Source organism: Monodelphis domestica, chromosome 6 (assembly GCF_027887165.1).
Source record: "Monodelphis domestica isolate mMonDom1 chromosome 6, mMonDom1.pri, whole genome shotgun sequence".
Classification (NCBI taxonomy): Eukaryota; Metazoa; Chordata; class Mammalia; order Didelphimorphia; family Didelphidae; genus Monodelphis; species Monodelphis domestica.
The window spans coordinates 140,311,943-140,329,417 of NC_077232.1; the positions used below are offsets into that span (position 1 = coordinate 140,311,943).

Here is a 17,475-nt window from a genome sequence, read left to right on the forward strand (position 1 = left end):
AAGGGTAGAAGTAGATACTTAAGGCCTCTTCCGGCTCTTAAATTCTATGGAGCTAAGGAAAATAGTCTTACATTCTCTCTTACTGATAACTAGGGTTCAAGAGTGCGGTTGATTGATTAATGGCAAAGGGAAGCATGTTTGAAGGATGAGGAAGGTAGTTTCTCTTTCATTTATTTTTGGTCTAGGTTTCTGTAATTGGCAACTTTCTGGGGAACTCCTCATGTGAAATTTCCCTCCACCAGAGCAAATTAGCATCTCCTCAATAATTTGTATTTTTAGAGCATTGCGTGGGGTGCTAAGAAATTAAGGGATCTGTGCCTGGAAAGGCAGCCAGATTGTGGCTTGGGTCTTCTTGACTCCAAGGCAGATGGATCCTCAAGCCACTACATTATGATGATTTACTTCCTCCTTGATAACAGAGAAAGAACTGTAAAATGTTCCCTACAGTTCACTCATTACTCCTCTCTCATCCCCACTGATAATGCAAATAGCATGCACCAAGGTGTTTGCCAATAGAGTGACATTTGTCAGTGCCAGAGAAAACCTATATTGCCCAAGTAATTCCACTGTAGAGAATTCATGTAATTCTATCACTCAGACCCTTACTATGAGCCCTCACCCCAGGTGCAGAGAAAAAGCTTTGCCATACAAGCTCCTTCCTCTCATTGCAGTGGGATGTTACCTGAAGCTATTTTGAGCAGCCTCTCTATCTGTCAGCAGCTGTAGAAAAGGCAGAAAGAATTGAGAGCAGCATCAGTGAAACTCCAGCAAGGCCAAGTTTGCACTCGTTTTTTCCAGAAAGGAAGTGAAGACGTTCAGGATGGCAATGGCCCCATCTAGTATAAAATGGTTTTAAATGGGGGCCTATTTTTAATGGAGCATCTGGTATAAGTTCACTTGCTAAAAAAAGGATAAATATCAATTTTGCTCTTCTTTAGAACATCAAAGCCCTTTTTTTACCCCAGATAATATACCAAATACCAGACTGAAGTTCTTTTGTTCTCCTCCAAAAATTTTTTTTTTAACTAGAAGCCTCCATTATAAGACTGGAAAAGGGCAATTTTTTAAAATGTTGATGAAACTCTGAAGTGGTACCATCTTTATAAGTCAATCACTATTTCCTTACAGATTGTGACCCTTTTATATGGATCACATAAAATCAAAGCTGGGAAAGCCCTTAGAGATCCCCCCATTTTACAGATTAGGAAAAGAAACCTAGAGTGCTGAGCACCTTGCTTAAGGTCACATGCCCTATTAGACTACAGGTCTTCTGCTTTCTAATTCATGGTTTTCCCCATTGTATCACAATATATCTATCACAGATGAAACTCTAGTAAAACAATGGAATCACTTTAGAATTCTTTAATGCTTGGACCAGATATGTGTCTTTTATATTCATGTATTTCTAGGTCCATAGGACTATGGAGTCAGAGCCAAAAGTGCCTTTAAAACCAGAATCTGAACCCAGGTCCTTTAATGCCAGATTCTGTGCATTTAGGAGTCATCTAGTCAAACCTTCATTTTGGTGATGAGGAAACTGAGGCCCAGAGAGATCAAATGATTTAAGTGACCAGAACCACTTTGGGAATAGCTGACAGAGCCAGACTTCAGGCCAGATCCTTTGAATCCTAAGCCAGTACTCTTTCCAGGGCACCACACTTTTTTCTTCTCTCTATCTATATTTTTTATTTTCACATTTTTTAAGAATATTTTTCTTTTGGAAAAATTTATTTAACAAATTAATTTAGAATATTTTTTCCATGGTTACATGATTCATGTTCTCTCCTTCCCCTCTTCTTTCCTCCCTCCCAGAGCTGACAAGCAAATCCACTGGTTTATACATATCTTATTACTCAAAACCTATTTCCATATTATTCATATTTGTAATAGAGTAATCTTTAAAAACCAGAACTCCAAATCATATACCCATACAACCAAGTGAAAAATCATATGTTTTTCTTCCATATCTCTACTCCCACAGTTCTTTCTCTAGATGTGGACAGCATTCTTTTTCATAAATTCCACAGGATTGTTCTTGATCATTGCATTGCTATTAGTAGCAGAGTCTATTACATTTGATCATCCCACAATGTTTCAATTACTGTGTACAACATTCTCCTGGTTCTGCTTCTTTCACTCCACATCAGTTCATGGGGCTTCCCAGTTCATGTTAAGATCAAGCACATCATCATTCCTTATAGTACAATAGTATTCCATCACCATCATATACCACAATTTGTTCAGCTATTCCCCAATTGCATTGTATTCCCCCATTTTCCAATTTTTTTTGCCACCACGAAGAGTGTAGCTATAAATATTTTTGTACAAACATTTTTTTTTTATCTCCATGGGGTACAAACCCAGCAGTGGTATGGCTGGATCAAAGGGCAGGCAATCCTTTAAAGACCTTTGGTCATAATTCCAAATTGCTTTCCAGAATGGTTGGATCAATTCACAACTTTAACTAATGCAACAATGCATTAGTGTCCCAATTTTTTCCACATCCCCTCCAACATTTTTTACTTTCTTTTACTGTCATATTGGCCAATATGCCAGGTGTGAGGTAGTATCTCAGAGTTATATTGATTTGCATTTCTCTAACCAGGAGGGATTTAAAACACTTTTTTATGTGATTATTGATAGTTTTGAATTTTTCATCTGAAAACTGCCTATTCATATCCCTTGACTATTTGTTAATTGGAGAATGACTTGATTTCTCACATTTGACTTAGTTCCTTATATATTTGGGAAATTAGACCTTTGTCAGATAATTTTGTTATAAATTTTTTTTCTCAATTTGTTCCTTCCTTTCTAATTTGGTTACATTTGGGGTTTTTTGTGCTTTTTTGTTTAATAAAATAAAAATTGTTCATTTTATAACTTGTTCTCTGTCAGGTATATTATTCTATGTTTATCTAAATTATTTCTAATTATATGTCATTACCCATTTTGAATTTATCTTGGTATAGGGTATAAGATGTTGATCTAAACCTAATTTTTTCCATACTGTTTCCCAATTTTCCCAGTTTTCTTCCCCTATATTATCTCATAAATAGGAAATATTTCTGGTAAAGTATGCAAGCACAGTTGTTGTTTTTCTAAATCTTATTTCCCATCTTAGAATCAATACTGTGTACTGGTTCCAAGGGAGAAGAGTGGTAAAGGCTAGTCAATGGGGATTAAGTGGTTTGCCTAGGGTCACACAGAAAATGTCTGAAACCAGATCTGAACCCAGGACCTCCCATTTCTAGGCCTTGATTTCCATCCACTGAGCTACTCAGCTGCCTCTATTTTTTTTTAATAGTAGGTCATGATAAAAAAAATGGTGGCATGTTGGTGGAATTGGGCAACGAGTTCATTTCATGTTGGACCTTCATAGAAAGCTGGTTTCCTGTGTGTGTGTGTGTATGTGTGTGTGTGTGTGTGTGTGTGTATGCACATGGGCCCACACAGGCAGTGCATTTTAACTTCTTTAAGAAGCATCTTTTCTAAGTTGAGAACCCAATTTTTGTAATCAGTGCTTAAGGGAGAGGGAGAAGACAAATGGCACCCTTCTCCCTTTCAGGAGAGTTTGAAATCATCCTATCATCCTTTAGTAAGCTTAGTACTGGCTAGATTATTCACTTTTAAATTTCTCCAATACATTGACTAGCCTTCTATTATGGAAATGGTTTTTTCAAATGGAAATAGCTGTCATTTTTGCCTTTCATGGTCTCAAAATGCTGCTACTTCTATATAAAACTACTTCAATACTCCAAATTTAAGCTACATTTTCTCACCACAATAGCTCTGTTCATATTATTCCCTCTGTTACAATCTCTCCTTTCCATTGCCAAATTTCTTCCTATAAAATCCAACCTTCCAATCCAAGATGAAATACCTTTTGCATGAAACCTTCCTTGACATACCCTACTCTCCCAAACCCTCCACAGTTTCAACTGATCCCTCCTTTTGAATGCTCAAATTATTCTGTTTCAACCTTCTTGTGGAACTCCATTCAATCTTATATCATGATTATATTTCTTTAGACAAAACCAAATCTAAACAACAATAATTAAGTACCTACTATATACAATGCAGTATGCTATGTGCTAAAGATGGAAAGAGAACAATATTTGGCATTAGGGGTCCTAGGTTCAAATTATAGATCCAACATTTTCCTCATGTGTGACCTTAGGCAAGTAATTTATTTGCACTGTTTATTAATCTTTAAAATGATGGGTTAGGCTAGATCAGAAGTAATTTACCTGGGGTCCATGGACCTCAAATGGTCCATAGATAGATTTCAGGAGATCTATGATTTTTTTAACTCTGCTTCACTTTTTAAAATTCAAAGATATTTTTATTTCTAATTACATGTAATAACAATTTTCAAAATACATTTTCTGAAATTATAAGATCCAAATTATCTCCCTTCCTCCCTTCCCTCCCCTCTCTCAGATATGGTAAAGAATTTGAGATCTATGAATTTAAATGGGAGGAAAATCATTATTTTCACTAACTTCTAATTGAAAATATGCATTTCTTTTTGTAGCATGAATGCTCTGGTTCTCTCTTCCAGGATCAGTCCTGCTATGTTATCTCCCTCACGGTTCCTGGGTACTCTGAGGGGTTGGAATATTTCTCTCCTCCCAATGATTTAAGTGCCTACTGGCAATATTTGTCCTTATTGTTAGGAGCCAATGACTAGCACCTCAGTTCCATTTAACTACTTAACATTGGTTAGCTTTTACCAAAGGCTATTTACTTGGAAGATATAGGAAAAACAAACTACAATTTCCTAAGTACTTCAGGGCATGTTTTCCCCTTCATGACTTCAGTCTCTCAGGAGAATAGGTTCATTTTTACTCAGTTCTTACATAATGTTGATCCCACCAAGTTCATGAACAAAGGCAACTCTTGTCCCAGCTACTTCTGGGCTAAGTGCCAAAGGTCACTCCAGAAGGTGACTTCTTGCTCTTTAGGAAAATATGCTGCTCAGGCTCTGGAACCTAGACTTTGGAACACTGAAATGCCCTCCTGACCCTTTGAATCCACCTGGTCACAGATTTGCTCCATAATCCTTTAAAACTGAAAAGGAAAAAAACAAGAGGCCAAGGACCCAAGGCCCTTTGATGGAACTCAATGGCTCGTGAGCAGTTCAGTTATCTTTTATCAGATATCATGAAAAGAAGAGCCACCAAATGAAGCCAAGAGGAAGAAGTTAGTCGATGAGCTTTTGAAAATGCCTCCACAGCTAATCAACAAGCTTCCTCTTCAACATGTAGTTAGCTGACCAAAACCAATTACAGCAAATCTATCCACATCCCACAGTCTTTCCAAAGGACTTCCCTTGCAAGTCATCATCACCCTCCCAGAAGGCTCCTAGCCTGTCCACATGCAGAGTTTCATCAATTGAGCAGCCAATGAGGTATGCCCATGCATAATCCCAAAGACACTTCAGAGGTGAATTTTTAAAAAAATACTATTCTGAGAAGGGGGCTTTAGTCCATAGGTTTCACTAGACTGCCAAAGGTCTTTGAGAAATAAAGGTTCAGAATCCCCTGGGCTAGATGGTCTTCTAAAGTCTCTCTGAACTTTAAATCTATGAAGTTACCTTCACTTTAAGCACAGAAAGTGTCAGGAGTATTGTTGAGGGAATTCCTACGTTAGGTAGATTAAAATATCTCTAGGTCCTTTGTAACTGAAAGATTCTATGATTCCTCTGAGAGACAAGACAGAATAGAGCATTCTTTGTAAGCAGGGAGATTTGATGGGATTTCTTTCTCAGATTTCATATTTGAATTCAAGTTTTCTCCCCGCATTGCTCCTACCTTGATGGAATTAATACTACAATTTAAGAATAACAACTCACGTCCTATAGCGTACAAAGTATTTACACACAGCTTATAAGGTAAGTAATATAAATATTCTAATCCTTTTCACTTCTATCTCTTGGAGTTCTTCTAGGTCTAGCTCATGGGCCACCTTTTACACAAGAATTTCACCTCCCATGCCTTGGTGCTCTCTCCCACCCCCTGACATTACTCTGTACTCACTCCGCTTCTTGTTTACTCCTGATATCTCCCAATGTACTCTGTTTTTGTATTCCCACCAAGCATAGAATCTTGCACCTCCTAGACGGTAAAGAAATGTTTGTAGACCTTAATTAAGTAGTACTATCCCTATTTTGTAGATGATGAAAATCAAGTTTTGATACTGAATTGAACATTCACAAACTTTTTAAATGAAATGTTATTCTCTCCTCCTGAAGGACCCATAGAATATGTGGTATCTAAGATATGTAGGGATCCCTAAATGGTTGTCTACAGCTCTCAGAAACTTAATACATTTCAAGAGATGGCCAACTCATCAAACTGAACTGAGCTTAAAAAGCAGATATTTGAGGGGACCGGAGCTAGAACATTGTCAATATCTCTAAGAAAAAAGCCAAGGTTATCTGGGATTTACAGGTTTTACAAATATTTATGCTAGGTGCTAAAAAGTAGTGTTTCCCCTGCTTCAACTTGTTTGCAGAGTGGACTTAGGTCTTTGCTCTATAAGTAAACATTACAGCAACATTCTAAACAGATTTATTAGTGCTATCATTGGAAACCAAATATTTATATAAGTTGCATGGGTTGAAAAGGTACTCTAAGAAGACTTTTAACCACAGTTTTATAAACTTTTAAGGTAATATCCTGTCTCTGGAGCCATCCCACCTTACTGTATCATCTTATTTGTAATAAAAAAGGACAACATGTACAAAATGATTCATTATTTCCTGCCATTTAAAAGTTATGTTTCTCTCCTCTTATCATAACTGTTCCAAATAAAATGACTACAAGGCCATCCTTCTATACTGTAGCACCTGGACAGAAGTCATTAAAAGTGCTACTGGGGAGTGGGGGTAGAAAGGCTTATGTTTAGAGGCAGAACCAAATAAGAAAGGAAAAAAAATTGAGGTCACAGAAGGAACACTTAGAAGAAGGATCTAAGTGATGGAGATCAATTTTATCCCCTAGATGTAAAGCTTTACCATTTGGACCAAGACAGGGCTTAGGGGTAAGGGATTATTTGCCCAGCTGGGCATGGCACTGTTTAACAACATTAAAAATGAATAGCATGGCCAAGAACACTCTTCATGCTCAACTAAAGATAGATCAGACCCTGGATAGAAAGGATCCCTGAGGAGCAACCTATCAGCACACTCATTATCCCCCTCCAAGCATTTTCACCAAACCTGTGCAGATTTTCCAGTGACTTAGTTTTGAATAAGGACCATAGACACTCTTTTCCATTTAATTAAACTTTATAATTGCCCACCATCTGATTTTTTTTAGGCCTGGCTCTGATTTTTTTTGGTCTGTAGGCCAACTGGCATGACTTGCCTTATTGCTACATAGAAGAGGCAGAAAGAGAACGTACCTGGCTATGAGCTGTCCTGGCTGAAATGTGACAAGGAGGAAAGCAGACCCTATTGAAAGATATTAGGAATAATGATGATGAACATTACATTTAATAATATATTAAGAACGATGATGAAAACTTACAGTTGTTTAGTGCCTTTCAAATAATACCCTTACCTTCTGTCATGGACTTAATACTGTGTATTGGCTCCTGGGCAGAAAAATAGTAAAGGCTAGGCAATGGGGATTAAGTGACTTGCCCAGCATCACATAGCCAGAAAGTGTCTGCATCCAGATTTGAACCAAGGATCTCCCATCTCTAAGCCTGGCTCTCAATTCACTGAGCCATCTAGCTTCCCCCCATTCAGTGCTTTAAAATGGGCACAATCCTGTAAAGAGGGTTTTGCAAGCATTCCTATTTCCTCCTTTTTCACATAAGGAAACGGAAACTTAGAAAGGTATGAACAGAAAGGAAGCAAAACATTTTTTGGTACCCTTTTGTATTCTGTTCAGACCTGCTGCTGCCGCCTCTCCATCTCTGTGCCATAAATCAGAGGGGAATACTAGGACTATTTGAGTGAAGTCCTAAGAGAACCAAACTGTACTCTTAATAGTCATACTGTGAAGAAACACACACACACACACACACACACACACACACACACACACACACACACACACACACGAGACAACATTTCCCCCATCAGGTAATTTCTGAACACAGAGAAAGAATATGTTGCTGATTGAATCTCAGGGGCTACAACCTGTTTCTTTTTTTTTAATTAACATTATTTTATTTGGTCATTTCTGAGCATTATTCATTGGATACAAAGATGATTTTCTCCCCTCTCCCCCCGCCCCCACCTATCCCATAGCTGACACACGATTCCACTGGGTATCATATATAATCTTGATTTGAACCCATTTCCATGTTGTTGGTATTTGCATTATAGTGTTAGAGTGTTCATTTGTTTCTTAAACTCTAAGATTCGTCGAGCTTCCTGGAGTGGTCAGTGCTGAAGATGGGATTTCTTTTTTTTTATTTTTTTTTATTTTTTTTTTTAATATATTTTATTTGATCATTTCCAAGCATTATTCGTTAAAGACATAGATCATTTTCTTTTCCTCCCCCCCTACCCCCCATAGCCGACGCGTAAGTCCACTGGGCATTAGATGTTTTCTTGATTTGAACCCATTGCTTTGTTGATAGTATTTGCATTAGAGTGTTCATTTAGAGTCTCTCCTCTGTCATGTCCCCTCAACCTCTGTATTCAGGCAGTTGCTTTTTCTCAGTGTTTCCACTCCCATAGTTTATCCTTTGCTTATGAATGGTGTTTTTTTTCTCCTGGATCCCTGAAAGTTGTTCAGGGACATTACACCGCCCCTAATGGAGAAGTCCATTACGTTCGATTATACTACAGTGTATTAGTCTCTGTGTACAATGTTCTCCTGGTTCTGCTCCTCTCGCTCTGCATCACTTCCTGGAGGTTGTTCCAGTCTCCATGGAACTTCTCCACTTTATTATTCCTTTGAGCACAATAGTATTCCATCACCAACATATACCACAGTTTGTTCAGCCATTCCCCAATTGAAGGGCATCCCCTCATTTTCCAGTTTTTGGCCACCACAAAGAGCGCAGCTATGAATATTTTTGTACAAGTCTTTGTGTCCATTATCTCTTTGGGGTACAAACCCAGCAGTGCTATGGCTGGGTCAAAGGGTAGATATTCTTTTGTCGCCCTTTGGGCATAGTTCCAAATTGCCCTCCAGAATGGTTGGATCAGTTCACAACTCCACCAGCAATGAATTAATGTCCCTACTTTGCCACATCCCCTCCAGCATTCATTACTTTCCTTTGCTGTTATGTTAGCCAATCTGCTAGGTGTGAGGTGATACCTCAGAGTTGTTTTGATTTGCATCTCTCTGATTATAAGAGATGTAGAACACTTCTTCATGTGCTTGTTAATAGTTTTGATTTCTTTATCTGAGAACTGCCTATCCATTTCCCTTGCCCATTTATCAATTGGAGAATGGCTTGATTTTTTGTACAATTGATTTAGCTCATTATAAATATGAGTAATTAAACCTTTGTCAGAGGTTTCTATGAAGATTTTTTCCCAATTTGTTGTTTCCCTTCTGATTTTAGTTATATTGGTTTTGTTTGTACAAAAGCTTTTTAGTTTGATGTAGTCAAAATTATTTATTTTACATTTTGTGATTCTTTCTATATCTTGCTTGGTTTTAAAGCCTTTCCCCTCCCAAAGGTCTGACATGTATACTATTCTGTGTTTACCCAATTTACTTATGGTTTCCTTCTTTATGTTTAAGTCACTCACCCATTTTGAATTTATCTTGGTGTAGGGTGTGAGGTGTTGATCTATTCCTAGTCTCTCCCACACTGTCTTCCAATTTTCCCAGCAGTTTTTATCGAATAGTGGATTTTTGTCCCAAAAGCTGGGATCTTTGGGTTTATCGTATACTGTCTTGCTGAGGTCGTTTTCCCCCAGTCTATTCCACTGATCTTCCTTTCTGTTTCTTAGCCAGTACCAAATTGTTTTGATGACTGCTGCTTTGTAATATAGTTTGAGGTCTGGGACTGCAAGGCCCCCATCATATGTGTTTTTTTTCATTATTTCCCTGGATATCCTTGATCTTTTGTTCTTCCAAATGAACTTTGTTATGGTTTTTTCTAAATCAGTGAAGAAGTATTTTGGTAGTTCAATGGGTATGGCACTAAATAGATAAATAAGTTTGGGTAGGATGGTCATTTTTATTATATTGGCTCGTCCTATCCATGAGCAGTTAATGTTTTTCCAATTGTTCAAGTCTAGTTTTAGTTGTGTGGCGAGTGTTTTGTAGTTGTGTTCATATAGTTCCTGTGTTTGTCTTGGGAGATAGATTCCTAGGTATTTTATTTTGTCTAAGGTGATTTTGAATGGGATTTCTCTTTCTAGTTCTTGCTGCTGAGCTGTGTTGGAGATATATAGAAAAGCTGATGATTTATGTGGGTTTATTTTGTATCCTGCAACTTTGCTAAAGTTGTTGATTATTTCAATTAGCTTTTTGGTTGAATCTCTAGGATTCTTTAAGTAGACCATCATGTCATCCGCAAAGAGTGATAACTTGGTCTCCTCCTTGCCTATTCTGATACCTTCAATTTCTTTATCTTCTCTAATTGCTACTGCTAGTGTTTCTAGTACAATGTCAAATAGTAGAGGTGATAATGGGCATCCTTGTTTCACTCCTGATCTTATTGGGAATGCATCTAGTTTATCCCCATTGCAGATGATATTAGCTGTTGGTTTTAGATATATACTGTTTATTATTTTTAGGAATGACCCTTCTATTCCTATGCTTTCTAGTGTTTTTAATAGGAATGGGTGTTGTATTTTATCAAAGGCTTTTTCTGCATCTATTGAGATAATCATGTGGTTCTTGCTAGTTTGCTTGTTGATGTGGTCAATTATGTGGATGGTTTTCCTAATGTTGAACCAGCCCTGAATCCCTGGTATGAATCCTACTTGATCATGGTGAATGATCCTTCTGATCACTTGCTGGAGTCTTTTTGCTAGTATCCTATTTAAAATTTTTGCATCTATATTCATTAGGGAGATTGGTCTATAGTTTTCTTTCTCTGTTTTTGACCTGCCTGGTTTTGGAATCAGTACCATGTTTGTGTCGTAAAAGGAGTTTGGTAGAACTCCCTCTTTGCTTATTATGTCAAATAGTTTGTATAGTATTGGGGTTAACTGTTCTCTGAATGTTTGATAGAATTCACAGGTGAATCCATCAGGCCCTGGGGATTTTTTCTTAGGAAGTTCTTTGATGGCTTGATGGATTTCAATTTCTGATATGGGATTATTTAAGAATTCTATTTCCTCTTCTGTTAGTCTAGGCAGTTTGTATTTTTGTATATATTCATCCATTTCTCCTAAATTGGTGTATTTATTGCCATATAATTGGGCAAAGTAATTTCTAATGATTGCCTTAATTTCCTCCTCATTGGAGGTGCTGTCCCCCTTTTCATCTTTAATGCTGTGAATTTGCTTTTCTTCCTTCCTTTTTTTAATTAGATTGACCAGTACTTTGTCTATTTTGTTTGTTTTTTCAAAGTACCAGCTTCTTGTCTTATTTATTAAATCAATAGTTCTATCACTTTCGATTTTATTAATTTCTCCCTTAATTTTTAGGATTTCTAATTTGGTTTTCTGCTGGGGGTTTTTAATTTGATCGCTTTCGAGTTTTTTCAATTGCATTTCCAATTGATTGATCTCTGCTCTCCCTTGTTTGTTAATATGAGCTTTCAGGGATATGAATTTGCCTCTGATTACCGCTTTGGCTGCATCCCAAAAGGTTTGAAAGGATGTTTCGCCATTGTCATTTTCCTTGATGAAATTATTAATTGTTTCTATGATTTCTTCTTTAGCTAAACGGTTTTGGAGTATCATATTGTTTAATTTCCAATTGGTTTTAGATTTGGTTTTCCATGTACCATTACTAATCATTATTTTTATTGCCTTGTGATCTGAGAAGGCTGCATTCATTATTTCTGCTTTTTTGCATTTGTGTGCTATGTTTCTGTGACCTAATGTATGGTCAATTTTTGTGAATGTGCCATGTGGTGCTGAGAAGAAGGTGTATTCCTTTTTATCCCTATTTATTTTTCTCCATATGTCTATTAATTCTAATTTTTCTAAGATTTCATTCACTTCTTTTACCTCTTTCTTATTTATTTTTTGATTCGATTTATCTAAATTTGATAATGGTTGGTTTAAGTCTCCCACTAGTATGGTTTTATTGTCTATTTCTTCCTTCAATTCTCCTAGTTTCTCCATTAGAAATTTGGGTGCTATATTATTTGGTGCATACATGTTGATTAATGATATTTCCTCATTGTCTAGAGTCCCTTTTAACAAAATATAATTACCTTCCCTATCCCTTTTGATCAGGTCTATTTTTGCATTGGCTTTATCAGATATCATGATTACCACTCCTGCCTTCTTTCTATCAGTTGAGGCCCAGAAGGTCTTACTCCATCCTTTAATTCTGACCTTGTGGGTGTCAACCCGCCTCATGTGTGTTTCTTGAAGACAACATATGGTAGGGTTTTGGATTCTAATCCATTCTGCTATTCGTCTACGTTTTATGGGTGAGTTCATCCCATTCACGTTCAAAGTTATGATTGTCATTTGTGGACTCCCTGGCATTTTGATTGCCTTCCCTAATTCTAACCTTTTCTTCTTCGGCTCTACCTTTTAGTCCAGTGATTTACTTTGAATCAGTCCCCCTTGTCCCCTCCCTTGATGTTTCCCTTTTTAGTCCCTCCCTTTTTGTTCCCTCCCCCTCCCCCCTCTCTTTCCCTCCCTTTTTGTTCTCCCTCTTCCCCTCCCCCCCTTGGTTTTCCCTTCTCCTTACCCTTGTTGGGTAAGATAGAATTCAAGATCCCAATGGATCTGGATGTTTTTCCCTCTCAGAGTTGATTTCCCTGAGATTGAGGTTTAAGTAAACCCCCCCCCCTCTCTTCCTCTCCTTCTTATAGGAGTTTTCTTCCCCTCCCCTTCCCCTGTGAATCTTTGTGTGAGAACCATTATTCTATTTGGTCTTTCTTTACCCCCTATTTATACATTACATTTTCCCCCCACTTGTTAGTATACATAGGTTGATATAAATGTAGTCCTTATAGAAGAGAGTTTGAGTAAAAGAAGATAACATTTTTCCCCTTTCCTTAATATTTACCTTTTCAGGTATTCCTTGCTCTTTGATTTTCGGTATCAAACTTTCCACAGAGCTCTGGTCTTTTCTTTGCAAAAAGTTGGAAGTCTTCTATTTTGTTGAATGCCCATACTTTCCCTTGGAAGTATATAGTCAGTTTTGCTGGGTAGCTGATTCTTGGTTGGAGACCCAGCTCTCTTGCCTTTCTGAAGATCATGTTCCATGCCTTACGATCATTCAGCGTAGAACTTGCAAGGTCTTGTGTGACCCTGATTGGCATTCCTTTATATCTAAATTGTCTTTTTCTGGCTTCCTGTAGGATTTTTTCTTTTGTTTGATAGCTTTGGAATTTGGCAATTACATTCCTGGGAGTTGTCTTTTGGGGGTTTAGTGTAGAAGGTGTTCTGTGAGCTCTGTCAGTGGCTGTATTGCCCCCTTGTTCTAGAATCTCTGGGCAATTTTCTTTGATTATATCTTGTATCACCATGTCCGGTTTGGTGTTTATTTCTGGCTTTTCTGGGAGTCCAATTATTCTTAAATTTTCTCTTCTCCCCCTGTTTTCCAGATCTATCACCTTGTCGGTGAGATATTTTATGTTCTCTTCTAATTTCTTGGTGTTGTGGCTTTGCTTTATTAGTTCTTGCTTTAAAGCCTGGTTTTCTTTTACAGTTTGGTCAAACTGGTTTTGTAGATGCGTGAATTTCTTTTGCATCATTTCCCACTTTTCCTCCCAGAGGGCTTCCATCTTTTTGGTCCTTTCTGATTCAAATTCTTCATGGGTTTGTGGAGAGTTTCTATTTCCTTTGGAAGATTTTGGAGAATTTTCTTGTATATCTTCTTCTATCTGCTCTGTATTTTGTATTTTGGCTCCATAGAATGTGTCCAGAGTCGCCCCTTTCTTCTTATTTTTCTTGGTATTTTGGGGCTTCTGTGCTTCTGTGGAGTTTGTCATCTCTGAACGTGGAGGATTGGCTTTTCTTGTCTTTGTCTGGTGATCAGAGGCTTTAGTCCTGGGCAGATGTTGGTTCTATGAGCGTTCCCTGGGTTAAACTGAATATGCCTCACTGGAACTGGAATGGAAGGGTCGGACCACGAGGCCACACTCTCCCCCTGGCTCGATTTCCGGAAGTTGCCTTCAGAATCCCTGGCCGTGAGGCTGTTTCGTTGGCCTGCGGGGGGATGGGCTGCCGCTTCCCCAAGCTCCGAGAGCACAGACTTTCACTGAGACTTGGATAGCAGGATCCAGCCTGTGAGGCTGTCTTGCCCGCCCTGAGGGTTGCTGTTGTTTTGACCAGCTCTCTGCAGCAGAGGCCCCAGGCAGTAACTTTCACCCGGACCAACCGGCTCTTTGACCCACCGGCTCTTTGCAGCGGAAGCCCCAGGCAGTAACTTTCACCCGGACTGGGACTTGGGTAGAAGACCCTGAGGGTTGTTGTTCCTCAGACCCTGCTCTCTGAGCCCGGCGCGGCTGCCGCTTCCGGGAGCCTTGGACTCTGCGCTCCTACCCCTGAGGTCCGAGGGATCTCGGGTTCTGGCTTTTAAGGGGAGCCGTACCTTTTGAACCGGGTCCAGGTCCAGGAGGAGGGTTCCCAGGGTCTGTGCTGTTGATCGTTTTGAATTTCGGCGCCTTAGGAGCTTCTAGTTTGAGATCGGTCGGGAAGGGTTTTCCGGAGATCTGAACTTCAGCTTTCTCTAAGCCGCCATCTTAACCGGAAGTCTCCTGAAGATGGGATTTCTGAAGCTAGATGGAAGAATGCAATTCAGATGACAAATACTTCTGCCTCCAATACAATTGTTCTGTTTGCCTCTGTCTTTCCTTTCCTTTCCTACAATGCTTCCTCTCAGAGCCTATGTAATTGAGTTGGTTTTGCGTATTGACAGAATGTAGCACAGTGGTTGGAGAGCAGGATTTGATACCAAGAAGACTTGTGTTCTGTCTCCCTTTTAACGCAATATTGGCTGTGTGAGCCTGGGTAAGCCACTTATGCTGTTCTAGGCTACTCTCTAAGATGATAAATTGCACAGAAGGTGCCAATCTGCATTGGCAGAAGAAATTTTCTCACCTGGGAGTTCTTCATATCAATGAAATCACAATTCTACTTTCTATCCTCTACAGTATTGGGAAAGGATTTCTGTTTATCTATTCACATCCTCTCATCACAGCTTAATGTACTGTCACATTTGTAAGAAGACACGTGGCAGGGGACACTGTGAAGCTGATACCTACCCAGATCAAACCTATAACCGTCATCATCATCATCATCATCACTGACAAAAAGTGATGGAGTGCCTACTAAGTGCTAGGGAAATGTGGTACAGAGATGGAGTGGCTACCCTTAGTTTTTGTTTTTCTATAAATAAGGAAATAGTATAAAAGGACCAAGAAATACTTTGGCCTTACTGACATATCTTCTACGGAACCAATTGGCTCAGACAGGTCTTATTCTCTAGATCCTTGCTGCCAAGAGACACAAAAGCAATTCAGAAATATGATCCTGAAGAGGAAAAGGGGGAAAACCCCTACTTTTGACCATCCTTTCACCCCTTCATGTCATAGCCAAAAATTTTCATCAGCCAAAGCCTTTTCAGTCAATGTGAAAATGTGTGAGTTGAGTTGCAGTGCATTTCAGTCAGGATTCATTGGTGATTCTTGAAAGCTTTAGAATATCAAAGCAGAATATCCAGACTAGTTTGATATATAAGGTATGAGAACAACAAATTGCTTTTCTGATGCCATGATTACTGACTGGTTCAAACAGATGACTAAGGAGCTGGATGGGTAGAATAGTTTATCTCCTACAGGAACTGTCAGCTCAGAGTTCATTCCTGAGCAGAACTGAGAAGGGGAGCTCACAAACTTTCATCCCAAGAGCATTTAATAGGTGCCTACTGTGTGCACAGCATTCATCTCACTCAAGGGTTAAAATGGAAACCAACACCATGTCCAAGACAGAGAGTCATCACCTGTTATTGTGCATTGTCAAGAGTAGCCATTATATACAAAGAGAGGAGATGGGTGATGTCATGGCTGGAAACGATATGAGGATCCCTGCTCATTTGGGTTGTATTCCTAGCCATTATTTGTTACAGAATATCATGTATAAGACCCTGCAAAGGGCTCTAAATCTAATCCAGACTCTCCAGCTGGTTTTGAATGATCTCAGCTGGATAGATTGCACAATGAGGAGGGGAAGCTGAGATTGTGGAGCCTGTTCTTAGCTCTGGACCATGCGGAAATGCTGATGCCAGACTCAGACACTGAACTGGATCAGCCATATTCAAAGGTAATTCCAGGGTCTCTCAGACAGCTATCAGTTTCTTACCACATGAAATCATTTGGTTGATGGTGTGTTCTTTGAAGTTCACTCAGCACTGAGAAAGATTCCCCTGCTGCAGAACATGTGGTTATTGGAGAAAAGGGAATTAGAACAGGGGCTGTAGCTATACTAGCCTAAAGTTCATAAAGGGGCCTCATGATGGTTCAGCTGGGTAATTCCCAATAGGTGAGTGGTTATCAGTAGTCAATCCCCCCAATGGCTCCTTGGCCATTCATAGCTGGATTTCCATTCCATATCCCCTAGAATCTCAGATCTTTGATAATGGGAAGGTGGACAGAAATGGAACCAGAGTCCAGAAAAAAATGGAGAAAGGGAAGATAACCGACAAAGCACATTAAAGTCTTTTAAATGCTTCTTACACATGATATCATTTGAACCCCATAACAAATTTGTGAGGTTACTATTCCCATTTCACAGATAAGAAAGCTCACATTAAAGTTAAATTATTTGCCACATACATCTAATATGAGTTACTGGAAGGACTTGAACTCGAGTCTTTTAAACTACATGCTATCTACTATGCCATATTGTTGTCCCCTTATCTTCCATAGTTTTGGCTATTTTAGTCAATCAACCAATCACTCAATAGGCATTTCTTGGGCATTTTCCATGTACCAGGTACTCTACTAAATGCTGGAGATACACAGGAAAGGTAAAACCAGCCCCTGCTTTCAAAAGCTTACATTCAGACAGGGAGACAATATAAAAGTTAAATAGGCACATACAGACCATACATAGATTGCTAGTTGTCTCTGTTGTTCCAAAAAGACTTTGGGAAGAATAGGAAATAGCCCTCTAAAGGTGTGTTTGTAAATTAGTATCCAGAATTTATCAGGGGGATCCTTATGGCTTTTTTAGTTCAACTCACTCATTCTTCTGATGAAGGAACTGAGGATTAGATCGCTTTAGATCATTTGACATTTCTTAGACACTAATTTTCAGCCAGGATAGGGCTTGAGGCAGGGGCAGGGAAGGATAAAAAATGAATGCCATGTGCTCTATCTTTGGCAAAGTGCCATAAGTTTATTAATCCAGTA

The 17,475-nt window shown here is 38.8% G+C and overlaps 1 long non-coding RNA gene across 2 annotated transcripts in view; it reads right to left on the reverse strand.

Moving 5' to 3' along the window:
- The window catches only part of LOC130455056 (uncharacterized), a 92,937-nt gene that overhangs the window by 17,283 nt on the left and 58,179 nt on the right, over positions 1 to 17,475 (reverse strand). The window contains exons 4-5 of one of the 2 annotated variants that reach the window (XR_008912871.1): positions 16,424 to 16,490; positions 7,408 to 7,456 (exon numbers count right to left, since the gene is read on the reverse strand). This is a non-coding gene — a long non-coding RNA (uncharacterized LOC130455056). The remainder of the gene's footprint in view (positions 1 to 7,407; positions 7,457 to 16,423; positions 16,491 to 17,475) is intronic. The other variant, XR_008912872.1, reaches the window with a different exon arrangement.